General features: G+C 41.5%; 1 protein-coding gene across 1 annotated transcript in view; it reads left to right on the top strand.

Annotated features, from left to right (window-relative positions):
• ankrd11 (ankyrin repeat domain 11) overlaps window positions 1–12,873 on the top strand; it is a 214,921-nt gene that overhangs the window by 70,089 nt on the left and 131,959 nt on the right. The gene's annotated exons all lie outside the window — the stretch shown is intronic.

A 12,873-nucleotide genomic window follows, 5' to 3' on the forward strand; every position in this document is an offset into this window, starting at 1 on the left:
ATTGTTATTGTGGTGCAGTTTGTAGTTTAATAAGGCAGATTTATGCTGCTGCGTCAGAACTGTGCAGAGGTTATGCAGTAGTAGCCTGTGCTAGTGGCCTTATTGGCGTCATTGTGAGAGATTATACTTGTGTGTTGGTGTATCTGCATTGCTCTCCAAGTACACATTTTAAACACTACTGAATAATTCAGTTTCTATGATTGTGTGTTGAATTATTTGACAAACTACACTGGTGTCTAAATATTATTTGGCTCCGCCTCCAACTTAAAAAATGTCAGTGTAGATGGAAACACTATGCTACAGTTCTGCATTCTGCACAGCATTTGTTTAGGTGAGTTCCTGGCTACAGTGTAAGGTACACTGTGCCCCTGCCATAATTATGGCATAGATTCATATACATATATTACATATATACATATATTTTTTTTTTATATTGACACTATTCATAGTAAAGCATGGTGTTTATCACAATAAGCATGATAAAATATCATACATTTCTCCCACCACCTTGTCAGTCTTATTCATCAAACTTCCAAACTCTCTTATTTTCTCCACCCCAGCCCCCTCCAACCACCCCGTAACACTCCCACCCAGCCTGTCTGTGAGCATAAAGAGACGTCTCTTTGTTGCTGTTGTAGTGAGCTGAGCTGAGATGCACTCAGGAGGGTTATGCAGGCTTGAAGTCTTGTCGGATCCAGGTGTTCCTCCATTACTTGGCTCGGAGCGACAGCAGCCTCTGCATGTGGGCCATTTCTGTGTGCCCCCCTCCCTGCTCCTGGCTTTGAAAGCCTCCAGCTGGCCGGCTGCATCCAGCGCAGAATGAGTCTGGGCTTGTATGCTGCAGGAAGACTACATGCTTGGAATTATGGGTTTCTTCTTCGTTTTTTTTTTTTGTTTGTTTGTTTTTTTCACCACCCTTGCTTTCTTTTAGTCTTTTAGTCTTGCTGTCTTTCGTTTTTTCTGTGTTTTGTGTACAGTAAAGAACAGTCTAGTGGCTTTTTTTAAGGTTGTCTGTAAACTGTTTTTGATGAGTTAGAAATGGGCTTTGTACTGGTGCGTGCACCAACATGCAACATTGAACCATTCTGCACAAAATATTTACTGATATCAAATTGGTTTTGAAATCAGAATATTTTTTTTATTTTTCAATAATATCTTGTGAAGTTAGTTAAAGAAAAACAGTAGTTGCAACACTGTGAAAGAACATGCCGTGGTCTGCTGTATAATTCCACTTTGGCGCGCTCTCGATTGGTGATGCAACCCTGGTTTCGATCTGATCAAAAGTGGTGCAACTGCAGTTTTAAGGAAATGTTCACACCTACAGTTGGTTTTGCTCTTGTCCAAATCATCTAATGAGTTTATAAACATGGAGCATTCGCCTTTGGTTTGGTTTGTTTTTGCTGTTGCCAGAACAAACCATATGAGCACATTCTCATATTGCTTGGCCTGGTTTTAGGCGTTAGTTCTGTGCTATTCAACATTGGGCTGTGAATTTCGTGATACGATATCACAGTAACTGTGTGCAACTGTGATACTCGATATATATGGACTCTACAAGATACTACAATACATAATATACTTCTAAATAATCAAATACCAGGAATTGTGGATTTATTGGAGTCAGTTTCACAGAATTTAACAAGCATTCCTCACTGTGTGTTTACCCTATTTATTTAATTAGTACACTACATGGAGTAATGCAGCAGTAACATTGGTAAATCAAACTGGGGGGTGAGTCTTGGGGGGTGTAGTGCGCCTATGTTTTAAAAAACGTGTTCCTGTTTGACACCACATCAATATGAGCAAACAATATGATTTACTCCAGTATCCTTATTCAACATTGAGCAATGGCTCCGTAATTATGTGGGTGGTATATCATGTTAAAATCAATGTAGATATCTCAAACTTACAGCGTACACTAACTGTTATGGTAGCCTTTAATTGAGATACATATTTGTACTAAATTACATTGCAGTTGGTTTCCTCTATTTTTAAAGGGCACAGTTTAAGGCACAGGTTTACCACACTGTCCACTTCAAAATGTGATTACTGTGTTCACACCTGCCTGAAAAAATTGCAAGAGTGAAAACGAGCCCAAGTCTGATTACTAAACTGGACTAAGAAGTGCAGTTGAGAAAACGCCTAAAAATCTGATATTAAACCAGTTTTAGGGTGATTTGGTTAAAACGAGCTCTGAAAACAGCCCACTGATCCACCCTGGTATATAATAATAAATAATGTTTGGTCTTTTAGCTTTACTGGAGTTAGTAAGCATTAGCTTTAGCTATAGCTAATGCTAATCATACAAGTCAAGACAGTTACCCCATAAATTATCAGTACTAGCCTTGTAGCTAGTTTTTAAGCAGTTTTACCTGAACCCTTAAAAGAGGACCACTATCCTTTTGAGATGGTGATTGGTCAGCTGCAGAGAGAGAGAAAGAGAGAGAGACGGAGAGCGAGTGAGCGAAAGCAATAGAGACGGAGAGAGTGAGATGATCAGGCCGGAGGGACGGAGTCACACTGCCGCTCCTGTGTGTCCGTTTTCTCTGCCGGAGCCAAGCGGGGGCCAGCAGCCAGCCAGGAGAACAGACGAGGTGGCAGATGGGGCCTCCTCAGACTTAACCCTTCCCACGCCACACATGCCCTGTCTGTCCAGCCAAGCAGGCTCAGGCCACCAGCTCGCTCCTCCTCCTTCTCCTCCACGCCATCCTCCCAGCTCTCCTTGTGAACATGCAGAGCCTCTGATTAGCCACAGGCCATCGGGAGGACATATGGTCATCTCCAAGAGGGGAAGTCCAGCGTCCTCCCATTTGCCTTCTATGTGCAGCATCCTCTGTAGCATAGTAGGTTTGGGGACCTGTGTACCAAAATGAAAATGACGTTTTATTATTGCATACAATTTGATATGGCACACCCCTAACTGAGATATTAAAAATGACAAGAATTTTATCAGACTTGTTATTATGCACTCCAAATATCTCCATATATCCAGGATTTAAAAAATAAATAAAAATACTGGAAAGATATAATCTGTCTCTAGTAGATATATAATGGGAAAATGTGATAATTAGGAGTCGGTGATATGGCACGATATTTTAGGGTTTAATACAGCTCACGATATTCAAAAATCTTGGCGATATTATTGAATATAATACAATATAGCACACCCCAACTGTAAATAAATGAAAACAAGCTTCGATTCACTTCTTGCACTTTTTTGATTTTTGTGTGTGATGTCACTGCGCTGTATTTCCATAAACCACTCAATCAGCAGTTTTTTTTTTTTTTTTGCTGTTTAGTACGTCCGCCATCTTTCTTTTTTGTACCATTGTGTGGAATGAAAGACAGTGCTCCAAAAAAAAAAAAGATACAAACAGGAAATTTTGTAGCCAAATAGATATGACTGTAAGAATGTAAAAACAGCCTTATTAATGATTAATTCCGTAACGTTTATGATTTTACAAAAATTGCATTAACACACACCCACCAAAGCATGCTAACTGTCCGTTTTTGTGCTGATCTAGTGAACTGCTAACCTGCTTTTAGGAATAATATGCATGTTTCTGCAAGTGTTTTTTTTTTTTTAGCATATTTAAGTGTTTAATTGGTGGAATGAGAGCATGTTGTTATTTTGTTAAGTTACACAGAGAGGTGGTGGATTGCTCAGAGAAGCTAAATTGTCTGTTTTTGGTGCACAAGCCCACACAAGCACTTTAAAGCCACGCTGCTGCAGAGCTCTGTTTTTTTTCCATGTTTGTTGACATGCCACACCCTGTGATGGCAACTGGCAGCAGACCATCTTGCTGACGTGACCTATTTGGGCTCAGTCTCTGTTTGTTTGCAGCTTGGAAAGCACCGTCGTTTTGGACAAAGTGGATAGATAAAGATATTTGTGTTCGTGTGTGTGTGTGTGTTTGTCAGAGAGAGAGAGAGGGTTGTTGTTTTAGCTGTTTATGGCTGGAATACTGCCTCCATGGTCAGAAATCAGCTCTTTTCGGGGTTTGTGTTCTCCAGGCTCCTTGTTAAACACAGATCAATCCCTCTCTGAGCGAACTTTATGGATGGTTCCGCGTCTCCCCTGTGCAACAGCACTTAAAATAGAAGCCCCTTGGGAGGATCAATACAGGCTCGGGGGTAATTGATGAGGGGGATGGTGGACCCTCTGGTGACCTGGCTCGCTCGGGGTGTGTGTGTGTGTGTGTGTGTGTGTGTGTGTGTGTGTGTGTATGTGCTCGTGTGTGTTGGGATCTGGGGAGATGTTAAAGTGTGAGATTCCTTCAAAATCTGAGGATCAGAGAGGCCTTTTTTTATGCCTGTTTAAGCATTTCTTGAATCACTTGCAGGCAGTTTTTAAGACCTGTGCTACATGGTTTCTATGGTGCTCCATGTAGCTTCTGTGGTATTTCCAGCTGTTGCTAGGTTGTTGCTGTACTATCCTGCATGGTCTGTATGGTGTTGCAAAGTGATTACCCACCTAACAACACCATAGCATTGTAAAATTCGGTGCTTTCTATGGTGTTGGTAGGTGCTTGCCATAGGTGCTTACTATGGGTTTACCAATTTGTTGCTACCATGCTTGATGTGCTGCAGCTAGAGAGCGTTTTTTTTGATGCTGGAAATGTTGTGGGGTGTGATCATCCAATGTCCTGACCTTAGTAATATGATTGTTTTCTGAAAGGTAGAAAAGAGTTACTTTGGATATTACACACAGTTACCTCAAGAAGAATGGGATAAAATATTTTTACTACCTACTATTTTGTCCATATAGTTTGTGGTTTGTCCAGATGTTTTTAAAATGTCAAATATGTTCTAAGAAATTAGATGTTTCAAAGGTTGTTGTTCCAAATGCTCTTGTTTTAATTTTTTTATTTTTTGCACCAAGTTTGTCTTATTCTTAAGAGATTTGCGGGAGAACAAGACCAAACATTGGTCATCTGTCTTATGAGACACTGGTGATCAGTGAATTCTCCCTCTCTGACCTGAGCTACGGTCAACCCTGTAGCGTAGCTGAGCCCAAAGAACTGCTCCAATCAGATGAGTGTCGAGAAGGAGTCCTCTCCGAGGTCTTTTCAGCCCGGGCCCATTGTGCAGAGCTGGGCCCTTTGTGTCTATGAAAGGGAGCTCTGTGCGTTATAGGCCCCAACAGCCTGACCTTTGTCCTGAAAGGAGATCCAGGGGTTTTGACCAGTGTCACGTTGCCCTACCCCTTCTGCTTCATTCTGCGCTTGGTCCATGGGGGCTGGGCTACTCTCTCTCTACTCCGGCATTGTGCTGGTTTCTTTCCAATGTCTCTCCTGCGGCTTTTTCCGGACAAAGGTGGCCTTTCCCGTGACCTCTGGTCGTGTCCAGTGACCTCTCGGTGATGGCCAGAGAAGGTTTATGTCCTACCTATTTTTTCTGGTATTCTTCGGAGGAGGTCACCATTGCGTGCGCTCCTTTTAAACACAGCTGCAATGTGGCTAACATCAGTTAGCCTGCCACTGATTGCGTCATTTCGGTGACTGATGACCGGCTCCTTTTTCTGGAGCTCGGAAAGAATCGGAACCGGAGCCAAAACGAGCAAGTCTCGCTTTAGAAGCGAGAAAGGAGGCTTAGGCAGGCCCGGAGCAGCCTCAGATTGAAGGCTTTCTCTTTGTGCGGTTTACTTTGCAGATTAAGTCGTCTGCTTCTTCACAGTGGAGCCTGCCAGTCCTGGACAGGGTTCGCTACCCCTGTCACCAGTTCTTGTTTGACTTGGACTTGGTGTATAAAGGATTTGGGTGCTGAATGAAAAACTTGACCAGCTAGAAAGAGACAGAGAGAGTGTGTGTGTGCGCATATGGGTGTGTGTGTGACTGTGACTGTGTTTTGAATTTTTTTTTGTTTTTTTTTTGTGGTGTGGAATTACACACTGCTTTAATTTGACACTTCTAGTCCTGTTGGTTAAGATTTTTTTTTTTCTTTCTTTATTTTTTTGTTTTGTTCTAAAGAAAACCTCAAGTGTTTTTGAGCTTTGTGAACATGGTAATTAAAGCCTGGCATATGTAGAAGTGGTGTTCTGTGGATTTGCTCGATGTACCTCCAAATCTTGGCTTCTCTGAGAGGTGGGCTATACATAGTTCTTGTGAAATTGGCAGTTTCCTGATGCTTTCCAGAGTGCCCTCAGATCACAGTGCTACTGATGTGACCTACTGTGACCTACTGTTGGTGGTAGTGGTGTTATTTTCATTATTACTGCATATATCTACCAATTGTATACAAGCCCACTGTTGTCAGAGTGAGAACATTTGACAACTTGTAGATTTCACATCTAAACTGTTCCTTTAAGTAAAAGAATCAGAACTTGATCAGAGCACTAAGGCTAAGGAACAGAAGAACAGAATGTGCGGTAAAGGCTGTATGCAGCAGGCAGTATGCTAAAACATGCTGGTGTTTGGTGATTGATCCGAGGCATGAACTGACCCTCAGCATGGCCCGAGTGCTGTATCCCAGTAGCAGGCTCTGCCTTACCCCCAGCATGCCTCCAGCACCATGACGTGGAGCCTGCCCTCCATCGCTGCCCCTGCTGAACACCGGCGTAGCAAGGGAGCTCTGGCTCGCCTGCCTGTGTGTTTCCATTGAGGAGGCACTAATGGTGTTCCTGAGTCTGTCTCGCTGTCTCTCGCTCTCTCTCTCTCCCCAGGGTGGGAGCATTATCTTTCCTGACTGTAAGAACTCCATTATTTACCGAGCACTGAGCCCATCCTAATACAATGTTCCATTAGATTGCATCAGCCAGATTTATTGCACTCTCTCTCTCTTTCTCTCTATCTCTATAGTTGCTGGCCATAAGACACCATGAGTGAGAGTGAGAGAGGCTTGTTCTCTCCTTTAGAATGAGAGAAAGAGAGAGAGAGAGGGAGAGAGCGAGAGATTGGATGGTGTGGGTACAGTGTTGGTTCTGAGGTCTGTGAATGAAGGAATGAAAGTGAGCTGGTGTTGATGCTGTAGGATAAGGGGAATAACAAAGGTCCAGTCAGCCTATCTTAGCAATGTAGTAGTGAGCCTTAGACAGGTTTCACATCTAAAAGACATAACCAAGGTCTGAACCAATGCTCATGTTTTTGTTGCGTAGTGTGTACAGCAGATTCACACTGCAGTTTAGTGGTTGAGCGGCACACAAAAAAAAAAAAAAAAAAAAAAAAAACTCTGCATGCTATACATATATCCCACTAGGACTGAGATAAAGCCTATTTGTATCAGGATAATGAGTTTTACACTAAACATATCAAAAGAGCTTGTAGATATTGATAATGTGATATGGCGAGGCTGGAGGCGAAGTGAGGGTGGGTGAAATAGAGGTCCACAGGGAGCTACTGCTTATCTTGAGAAAAATAAGTGCAGCCAAGCCAAGTGCTGAAACTGTTAAGAAAATGTTTTTTGTACTTTGCCCTTTTTGTCCATATTGTAAACTCAGTGTATATATGGTGGGTCACCTTTCCTGGCAAAAATAAATGAACAGAATGGTTTGGTTCACAAAACTGCTTATATTACAGCATTAGAACCAACTTTCCAACAAATAATTATCCCCACATATTCCCACCACTCTAGTTATAGAACCTAAATCTAGTTATAAAACTTAAGTGAACTCTACTTTTACTGAGAAAAATTACACATCCTAAGCTAACTTGATCTCCAGGGTAAAAATATGCTCTGTTTTTTGCTTGAAGAACTCAATGAAGGCGGTCTGAGACACATATGGTCTGAAAGAATGGGTAATCATAATCATAGTGTCATATTAGTCAGTTTTGACTTTTTTTCTATTCAATAGGTGGAAATAATGCTGTGCGATATGGTGATAAATATCGTGGTGACGATAGAAAAGTGTCTATCGTGCTATCTATCTTCTATCGTCCCTATCGTTTCTACAGTAATTTCATCAATTATTCATGCAAATATATAAAGTAGGCTACGATGAAATGTATTGGCGTGGTCACTTTGCATAAACTCACTTGATATAAGTGATAAGGCTTCAAAATGTGGTTTTGTTTTATTTGATACACATATATATGCAATATAAAATATAGTGCAGCTATATATATATATATATATATATATATATATATATATATATATATATATATATATATATATATATATATATATATATATATTGCTGCACTAAAAGGTGGTAATTCTCATTTGTGAAAGTTGGGTTTAATGTCACTTTGAAATAAAGTTAGAAAAAAGTAAGCAATGATATTATTTTTCATATTTTTTGAAGAATAACTAAAAACATACTTAAATGTGCTATATCATGATCTATATTGTTATCATGAAAAAAAAAATACATATCGTGATATATGATTTTTCCCATATCGCCCAGCACTAGGTTGGAATAGAACGACTCGCTGCAATCCATGTTTTCTTTTAGTCGATGAATTAGCCGCATTCCTATTATCTGGGTCTATAAAGCATATACTGTAATTTCACAGTAAAACATACCCACTCTGATAACAGTGAAGGCTGACTTATGAAGCTACCATTTACATAGACCTCTTTGGTGGATTTATGACCTTGGAAATGAAGTTACTTTAGCAGGGTTGTGACCTGATGTATGTTATGTTTTCCAGGGGAACTAAAATAAATATGCAGAGAAGGCAGTGTGGTGTTTCCTCAGTTTCTCTACAAGATCATGAATCACAGCTTAAATGCTAATTCCCCTCTATACTAATGCCTTTTCTAACTTGTCCTATAAGTCGTAAATCAGTGCCCTCTGTCTCGGCCTGTCTCGCAATGAGTTATGACCTGAAAAACCATTTGTAAAATAGATAAGATACCAGAGGCCTCTGTACTCCATCGAGCATCAGTGAACATCTATATCTGATTAGTTCAGCTTCAGTTCTAACGCACAATTTATTGTTATCGGGGTAAAATGTTGAAAGGTTAAATAAATCACGATGCTTATTTTTAGGTCATATCGTCCAGCACTGATCTCCACCACCTTGTCCATTACTGAATCAGCGTTCTGTGAGCCAAATTGAGATGAAAGCGTACGACCGTTGACACTGACCCTGGGTGCAGTGCTACAGTAGGTCTGTCTCTGAGCTGAGCTGAAGGCTGTCAGTGGCGAGGGAGGCGAAGGAGGCCGACCTGGTGGCTTTGGAAACGCTGAGGAAGCAGCATGCACTGTGTCTAGACATCGCTGTAACATTTCACCTGAGTGCAATGCTTTAGCGCCCACTCTAAATCACTGAATCACTCCTATACTGCGCTTTCTCTCTCTCTCTCTCTCTCTCTCTCTCTCTTTCTTTCTCTTTCTCTCTCTCTCTCTCTCTCTCTCTCTCTCTCAGTATTATTGTCATTGTAGGTCAATTTGACCCCTCTTATATAGTAATAATAGTGTCCTGTAGTGTGTTATTGCATTTGCTTTTAAGTTACAGATTTAGAGAGAGAAAACAACTGAGCTTTATGATCTGGTATCTTCATGTTTGCAGTAGCTCTTGTATCAGCAAAATAAGCAGCACAGTGGTTGATGATGAGTTTACCAGCAAAAGCTGTTTTAGCCAGAATAACTCCCAGAACGACCCATCAGACACTTAGAATACTTTTAGAATAAATTTGTTTGGCTTTACAGGAATGGTAGCATATTCGCATATTAATGCCATTATTTAGTTATTTTTTCACATAGGAGTACTATTCTCTTTAGTAGATGAAAAAAACAAAAAAACTAATGTAAATAAGATAAAACCACACTGTTTACTGGGGTTATATCTGCATATTGCTGCACCCGTTTTCTTTAGCTGCACTCTCTCTCTCTCTCTCTCTCTCTCTCAGTATAATTGATATTGTAGGTCAATTTGACCCCTCTTATATATAAGTAATAATAGTGTTCTATAGTGTGTTATTGCATTTACTTTTAAGTTACAGATTTAGAGACATATTATTGTGCAGAGCATGCTAAAGAGTACTTTTAAAATGTGCATTGTGGTGTGGTGTGATTTTTAGCAAGCACCCTTTTGCACTCTCTTCATTTCTAATCCTGTGTTTCTTTGCTTTAACGGTGTGTGGATGAGCTGACGAAGAAAACAACTGAGCTTTATGATCTGGTATCTTCATGTTTGCAGTAGCTCTTGTATCAGCAACATAAGCAGCACAGTGGTTGATGATGAGTTTACCAGCAAAAGCTAATGTAGCCAGAAAAACTCTCAGGAGGACCTATCAGACACTTAGAATACTTTTAAAATAAATGGATTTGGCTTTACAGGAATGGTAGCAGAAGCATATTCATGCCATTATTTTGTATTTTTTCCACTTAGTAGTACTATTCTCTTTAGTACCGTATTTTTCGGACTATAAGGCGCACCGTATTATAAGGCGCACGATGAGTGAACGGTCTATTTTTAGTGTTAGTCCATACACAAGGCGCACTGGATTATAAGGCGCACTAAATGAAACTTTATTTATATCAGTAACAATAACTCTGAGCAATAAATCCTTCACAATATCTGTGAAAAATAACAACATCTCTGAGCAATAAATCAACAAGCACAGCAAGTACGTATTACTCCGCGACGCTCCTGACAACGGTAGCCGCAACGCTCCGACAGACCATAATATTATGTTGAAGCACAGCAAGTACGTATTACTCCGCGACGCTCCTGACAACGGTAGCCGCAACGCTCCGACAGACCATAATATTATGTTGAAGCACAGCAAGTACGTATTACTCCGCGACGCTCCTGACAACGGTAGCCGCAACGCTCCGACAGACCATAATATTATGTTGAAGCACAGCAAGTACGTATTACTCCGCGACGCTCCTGACAACGGTAGCCGCAACGGTCCGACAGACCATAATATTATGTTGAAGCACAGCAAGTACGTATTACTCCGCGAGGCTCCTGACAACGGTAGCCGCAACGCTCCGACAGACCATAATATGTTGAAGCACAGCAAGTACCGCATTACTCCGCGAGGCTTCTGACTATAATAGCGTGTTGTGCCGAATTCGGTGAATAAAACGGTTTTAAAACAGAGATAAAGATTGGATAAGTTTCATTTCTGGATGAAGTGATTTCCAGCGCTGTTTGGATATAACTGTGGATTACAGGAGACTGGATTGATGGATTCTCTTTAGTCTGGACGCGTTTTAAAGGTAGGACCTGTGGCTGAGCGCGGGTGTGTGTTCGGGGGGTGGCGGCAGTGACCGGAGGTTACCCCAGGACAAAAGGAGAGCCTTTTATTACTGGAAACATGCGCTCTGACGCAGCTCTAATTCATGAAACATACATCCTACAGTAAAAGCACAGTTCTGGAATCCGGAGAGCCAGACGGTTCGAATGGTGTATGACATGACCGCATTCGATGAAATATGGACGAACGATAAACGCAAATATGAGAGTTATGAATTATTAAAATCATAACCAAGGCATATTTCGCCCTAAATGTTTATTTTCTGAAAGGATATTCCGCTAAATAGGCTAAATAGCTCAAAAGCAGAGATTCTAAGCTTTAAAATGGTATATTGGATGTCTATATTGAACCTGTAACTGTTCATAACTATTCAGAAACACAGCCAGTTATGAAATATTAAATATTTCTGGCCCGCCGGTGGGCCAGCGCGTGTTAAGAGGTTAACTTTACTTAGAAGTGGGCGCTAAAAAGAAACAGTTTGTGCTATTACCCCAGAACGGGTGGAAAGGAAAGTTTACCGGCACCTTGTTCTGGCCACGGAGCTACAGTGGAAACTAGCTACCCTGAACCACAGCCGAGAGGCAGTACGGCAGTCAAAGGTAACCGCGCGCTAGCCCAAGAGGGGGATCTTATTCTGGCGTGGGTGAGGAATTCTGCACAACAGAGCGCCGTGTACCACATAAAAATCGAGGTCAGTAAACACAAGCAAAATCCATACACAAGGCGCACTGCATTATACGGCGCAATGACGATTTTTGGGAAAAAATAAGTATTTTAAGTGCGCCTTATAGCCCGAAAAATACGGTAGATTAAAAAACAAAAAATATATACTATAATGTAAATAAGATAAAACCACACTGTTGCATGCCAACACAATTGTAGCAGTATTGATAGTATAGTGAGATTTACTGAGGTTATTTCTGCATATTGCTGCACCCTTTTTCTTTGGCTGTATGGTTGTAGAGTTTTAGAGCTGTAGAGCCTCTGGTGTCCTCACTTTTCTTTTCTTCTTTTCTGCCAGCCTCTTTCTTTCATCCTTTTGTTTGTTTAGCTGTAGAACTTCATGTACGCTGCTTCTAGATTCCTTTACCGCTTCCTTTTTTTTTTTTTTTTTCCCTCGTACGCTCTCATTCTGTTCCCATTCACTGCCCCTCCACCATCCTGTTCTCTCCCCCCCTTCTCCTCCTGCACTGCTCTTAAGAGCACCATTTCAGCTCCAGTGAAAAGGCAGTGTAATCTGGGCTTTCTTCCTGTGCCAGAGCCTCTGCCTGCTCTGCCTCCTCTGCCTGCTCTGCCTCTGCTCTAGCGCTCAGCCACAGTGCTGATGAGGCTGAAAGGCCCTGTCCATTAAAAGGCATGAGCTTGCATCATGAATATTTCCACTCAGGGGCTTGTACATGCTGCATAGTGAGAGAACGAGAGAGAGAGAGGATGATGGATAGACAGAAAGAAAGAGAGAGAGAGAGAGAGAGAGAGAGAGAGAAATGCCCATCATGCTCATGTACCCCGTTCACCTTCATCCCTCCATCCGCCCGTCGCTGAGCTCCGCTGGGGCCGTAGCCTCTTCATAATGCAGCTGGTGTAGCTCTGCATGCGTGATCCATTCATAATGAGCCGAGCTGCTGATTAGAGCACATTATCCTCCATCATAATGCTGCCAGGTTTGATGCTTTAAAGATGCTCCTTTTTTGGGATACACTCATGATCCGTCGAGGCGTT

The sequence above is a fragment of the Astyanax mexicanus genome, chromosome 23 (assembly GCF_023375975.1).
Source record: "Astyanax mexicanus isolate ESR-SI-001 chromosome 23, AstMex3_surface, whole genome shotgun sequence".
Classification (NCBI taxonomy): Eukaryota; Metazoa; Chordata; class Actinopteri; order Characiformes; family Acestrorhamphidae; genus Astyanax; species Astyanax mexicanus.